The sequence below is a fragment of the Aplidium turbinatum genome, chromosome 13, assembly GCF_918807975.1.
Source record: "Aplidium turbinatum chromosome 13, kaAplTurb1.1, whole genome shotgun sequence".
NCBI lineage: Eukaryota > Metazoa > Chordata > Ascidiacea > Aplousobranchia > Polyclinidae > Aplidium > Aplidium turbinatum.
In genome coordinates, this window is record NC_137484.1 from 20,092,542 (window position 1) to 20,098,541 (window position 6,000).

The window sequence follows — 6,000 nt, forward strand, 5'->3', positions numbered from 1 at the left end:
GGCCTCGATCAATCTGTGAAGGCCACCCTGTCCAACGTCAAGCGACCCCTCTTCGTCACGAAGATATAGGCTATGGACAGGTACTGGAGTGGGGTTTTCTACAGATGGAATTTCTTCACACTGATAGAGAAGACTAGAACCATTTAACCACAACTCTCGAAATTCTTTCTTTGTAATAAGATTTGGCCTTGTGCCGACATCAGCTGGGTTCATATCGATAGGGCAAAAACGCCAATCCTGGGCTCCAGACAACAATAAAATATGCTCAACTCGACGCGTAATAAACTTATTCAAACGTAAATCAGGGTTCTTAACCCACTGCAACACAGTCCGAGAATCACACCAAAAATACTTACTGCAGTCGGGCATCTTCAATGCCTCGTAGGCCTGCTTCACGAGTCTTGCTGTATTTAAAGCGGCAACAAGCTCTTTCCTAGCTATCGGCCAAGAAAACTGATTTTTTACAACAATGGTAGATTTACCCAGAACGAAAGACACACTTGGAACTCCGTTAACCAGTCTACGTAAGTAAACAACAGAAGAGAAAGCTTGATTCGAAGCATCACTAAACCCATGCAATTGATATGAGACAATATCATCCGGACTGCACACACCAGAGTTTGCAAAATACCATCTCGGTAACGAAAAATCTTTAAGCAGGTCCAAAGAGCGTAGCCACGACTCCCACTCTTTAACAAAGCTATCAGGGACCTCGGTGTCCCAATCAAACTTGTCTATCGCCAATTGCTGAAGTATAAGGCGTGCTTTTAGAAAAAATGGCGCTCCAAAGCCTAGCGGATCAAAATTTTGTCCAAGCTGACTGAGCATACTTCGGCGCGTGTGTTTAGCTAAGGGCTTTAAGGAACATGCGATACGCATCTCGTCAGACTCGGTTTGCCACACACAACCCAATGTCTTCGCTGATGGCAAAGTCATATTTTCAGGCTGAAAGTCAATGTCACGAATCAAAGGTGAAAGCATCTCATTATCCAAATTTGACAAGACAATCATAGCCTCCTTGTTAGCACTCCACTTAACAAGTTTAAACCCACGGCTATCAAACAAAGCAATTGATTCATGAGTGATTTGCTGAGCTTCCTCTAAGCTATCAGCCGAAAATATAAAATCATCCATGTACATATTATTTGCAATATTGCAGAGAGTCAATTCACCGGTTTCATTTTGCAAAGTCAAATCCTGAATGACTTTATTCAGGTCTGCTATTTCCATATCACGAGACTCAATTTTACGCTGAAAGCCGGAGATGACATCCGACTCTGAAGACGTCTGCACTCTGCACACTTTAGCAACGCTTTCAACTAAGGGTGACTTACCACCACAAGCCAACCAACCGAGAGGAGTGAGTAAAGCATGCGGTTCACTGCGATTTTCACCAACACGTTCTTCTTTTGCCCACATCAAATAAGCGTTGTCGTTGCCAATCAGTACATCTACAGTACTACAATCATTCAAATGAAACATATTCACGTCATGAAAATGACGGAAACCACTTAAATCTTGTTTATGGGGTAAAGTTTTAACATCGTCAGCCCAAGCTGGGTTAACCACCGAGGTTATATCACAAAACAGTTCATTCGTCTCTAACGACTGGATGTTGAGTTTAACAAGGTCAGCACAAGTAGGTTTCTGACCAGCCAGAGTATCCATTTTAAACGACGCTTTATCATACGGTTTAAGGCCAAGTTCGCACACCAAGTCACTCGAAACAAAGGTCAACTGCGAACCAGGATCATGCTGACAATACACCAACTTCGATTTGCCAGTCATTGGATTCAAAACACGAGCAGCAGTAACGCGGTTAAAGGCTGCTTTAACATTTCCAATCTTAACATTACGCACAGGAACTCTGGCACCAGCATCATCTTTACCGACCGAATCCAGAGAATCACGTGACGTCACATAAAAATCATGCATAAGAAAATAGTGTTTCCTATCGTTGTTAGGCCCACACTGACGACAGTTGTTTGCATGATTACAGTCCTTAACCATATGCTGGCGCAAACAGTTCAAGCATTTTCCAGCTTTCACAATGACATCTCTCCGACCTTTAGGTGTCAAGCGCAAAAATTCTTTACAATTAGACAAAAAATGATATTCAACTTGACCACGTGACGAACAACAAAAACATGCCGGTATGTCACTACGTCTGGCCACACCGCCGCGCGGTGCGCCAACAGCAGTCGAGTACTGCGAACTCCCTGAAATCACATTATCATGGGGTTTTACCGACGTCTGCCTAACCGGACATGAAGGCAATTTTCCTTTGCCAAACTTTTTAAATTGCTGCGACTCACCAGAATCGCCCATTAGCATAATGCTAAAATCAGTCGACTTGCGCGTTTCCTCCCGTACTACAAAATCAAACAAACTCTGAAAGGTAGGTTCCTCAGTGCTACCATACTGATCACCTAAAAAGTCAAGATAACGCTGCTTAGCGTCAAACGGGAGTCGCTTAGCCAAATCCAAAACAAAACGTCCTTCTAATTTATCACGCTGACCATAAGCTTTTGCATAAAGCAAACACTGCGACAATTCATCTTTAAACTCTTTCAAATCACTGGAAGAGATAGAAGTCAATTTGCTACCATAGCGATACTTTCTAATTTCTGGTTCTGCGAAAAGACCTCCACGAACTCCAAAACGTTGGGACAAGCGAGATAACGACATTTCTATCCTGTCTTCCTCTGACAAGCCAGGAGTGTCGGAAACCAAATTAGCAATCGTTTGTGCAGCTGTTCTAACACAAGCTGCTTGCAACAAAGTCAAACGAGTTCCCTTAAAGGGCGAAGCTGCCATCAAGGCCATAACACGATTTTTAAAGAAGACAAATGGCATATTATTACCATCGTAACCAATCAAGGCCGCCTTATCGAAGAACGTCCTACTATTTTGGTATTCAATAAAGCAATCCTGCTGTTGAGAACTCGATTTAGCGGGAGAAGACAAGCTATATCCCTTAAGGGGCTGAGTGGGCTCAGTCACATGCACAGCCTGATCACGATCCTCAAACACGTTAAAATCAGGAGACACGATACGCCTCTCACAACCACCTAAATTACGTGTAGCTGGGCGATCAAAAACTAGCGGCGCAGAAAACTTTGAAGGGGGCAAAGCATTACTGCTAATGGCGGCCCCGTGACCTGTACGCTCTGGGGGAGGAGTTCGGTTGTAATTTGCAGACCTTGGCTCTACAGCCTTCGGAAGACCCTTTTAATTAGCCGCGGCCCCGAGACCTCCTGAAACAGCTGGAAAACATGTGGATTGTACAGGTCCACTTACAGATTGAACAGGCGTCTGGAAAAGGTTAGGTAAATTAAACTGTGATTGATGTTCACTTCTGGAATGCCTAGAAGATCCCTTCTTAGAGCTACGCCGGGAGCCCACCTCTGATCGATATTCAGCTAATGCCACTTCCTTACGTTGTTCAGCCCTCAACTGAGCGTCTTTGAGTGCGAACTCAGCAGCTCTCGCTTCGGCTTTCGCGGCAGCCTCAGTTCGTACGGCCTCAGCTCTCGCGGCGGCCTCAGCAGCTCTCGCTTCGGCCTCAGCTCTCGCGGCAGCCTCAGCTCGTATGGCCTCAGCTCTCGCGGCAGCTTCAGTTCGTATGGCCTCAGCTCTCATGGCAGCCTCAGCAGCTCTCGCTTCGGCTTCGGCTTGTATCTGGAGCTCCTCTCGTCTTAGCTGTAAGTTAATTTGTGCCACTATCCGTGACGAGCTCTGAGACATCCTAGTGCTTACATTTGAGGCGCTATCTTCAGGATGTATGTCAGCATCCAACCTATCTGAGAACTCACTTTCTTTTTGTTGGAAGTTATTTTTTAACGAGTTAAATTCGGGATCTACCCTATCACGAAGTTCTGCTAAGATTGCAGAGTTAAAAGTTTTACTCAAGAGAGCATGGAAATGCCGTAATTCCTCTTCTAAAGTAGATAAGTTAGATCGAAAAATTAACAGTTCCTGCTTATCACTCAAAGAACCTAGGGCCACAGAAAGTTTCCCAATTTGAGTCAAAATATCCCGTCTAAGATGCCGGGCCTCTCGAACTGACTTAGCCTCATCGTTATTGGGTCCCTCCCCAGAATGGCCTGCCCGACCGCAAAGAACATCATCAGGCTTAAACTCAGTCGAGTCTACGGCGGTCGAGTCCTTGTCACCACCGAGTGTAGACATATTAAATGTTAGGGCTAAATTTAACAATTAAAAAATTAAGTTACACAAACACACAAAATTACAGTAGTTATAAAAAACTTAACTGCAAAGACCGTAAAAATACAAAAAAGAATTTAAATGCACGATACCGTAGCTGTACGAGTATGTGAAGTCCAAACGTCCACAAAACTTGCTTGGATTCTTCCACTTGAATCTTCAAGCACAGATGGATTGCCTTTAATCTATTCTTTCTTGCCAATGAATGTCAAAGTTATTTTTCTTCTGTACCAAACTGAGAAGAAATGTCTTTACTTTTTAGCTTAAAGTTCTTCAGTTGCCTACCGAGAAGAAATGTCTAATTTTCTTTGCTTCTTTAGACTACCAACCAATAAGATCTTCTTTTATTATTTCTTTGCTTCTAAGTGCTTCTTGGCCTACCAACTAACTAACTTCGTCTTTTATTTTTTTATGGTCACAGCGGTAAACCATAATCTCTTCGTGGGAAAATTGTAACGTAAGATTCCCAAATCCGTTCGTCTGCATGCAATGACCCAAAAATAAACACACTTTCGAAACGTCTATTCAAAAGTGTATTCCAGTAAAATTAGCCCGAGGCTATCGAAATGACTGGTGCAACGCCGTACACCTAAAAACTGTCACTACAATACAAATTACTTGGATAAAAGACGGAACCTTTGTCCAGCTAGCAAGCACTAAGCCAACAGTTAAATGTGCGGCCAACTTTCAAACAATCATTTTACGAATGACCAGAATAGATATCAATATCTCAAATTCACGTATGCAGTACTGTGACGCAATAAATGAAAGACAATTATGAAGTCATTCCAACAGGTGTTTAAAGCTGATGTAATATTCCTGTTTAAACAGGCCCAAACAAGTCCAAACAAGTTTGACACAAGTCTATGAACGATGGTGCAATTTTGGCACATTTTCTAGCAACTTCCATGACGTAATATTCAGTAGACTTGAACGGTTTTATATGACGTTTGATTTGTACAGAGATTGGCCGTAACACAAATGTAGAATGAATTTAATCTATGATGCAGCCACAATAGTAAGCTACAAGGAAGGAAGCTTCTCATTAACAGCTTTATACAACTTCAATTATATTTCGTGCAAGTAATTTTATGATTTCGTTAAAGCTGATCCTTTTTTTCTGAAAAAAAGTTAAGTCATGGCTACCTGCAGATACTGTCTGATTTGTCACATTTTTATTTTGTCTCACGAATTTAACAAATCGGCTTGCGAAAAGCAAATTTGTCTGCTTTTTTTGCTGCATCTTTTGCTGCATAGGTTTTCAATTATCCAAAAGGATGTATAAAATTCTTCATACGTTATACGTAACATTCTACTTGTATTTTACTTGCTGGCGGAACGTGTCCTCTTTTTAGGTGATGAAAATATGGTAGGCCTAGAGACTACCCTTTTCTTGAACTCTGGTATTTATTGTTTAACCATGGTTTAACTTTTACAGTATTATTTTTCGTAGTGACTCTTCAGCTTTTTCCGTTTTATCCCATTAATCCGTTTTATCCCATTAATCCATTTACTAGCTTTGGTTCTTAACACAGACATCTTATTATAACTAGACTGCGCTTCTCGTATTTCGATTGAAGAAATTGAAAAAAGGCGGCGGCCATTGTTAGTGTCTCAAACTCGCGTGAAAGCTGCGCTGTTAACGATAACATTTCTGAGCTGGTTGCGCTTCTGCAGAAAACTAACTTGTTAACTATAATTTAGAACTTTGGTGTAATAGAGGTTTTATTCATCTATGAAATGAATAAAAGCATGTGTTAAATTGTACAGAAT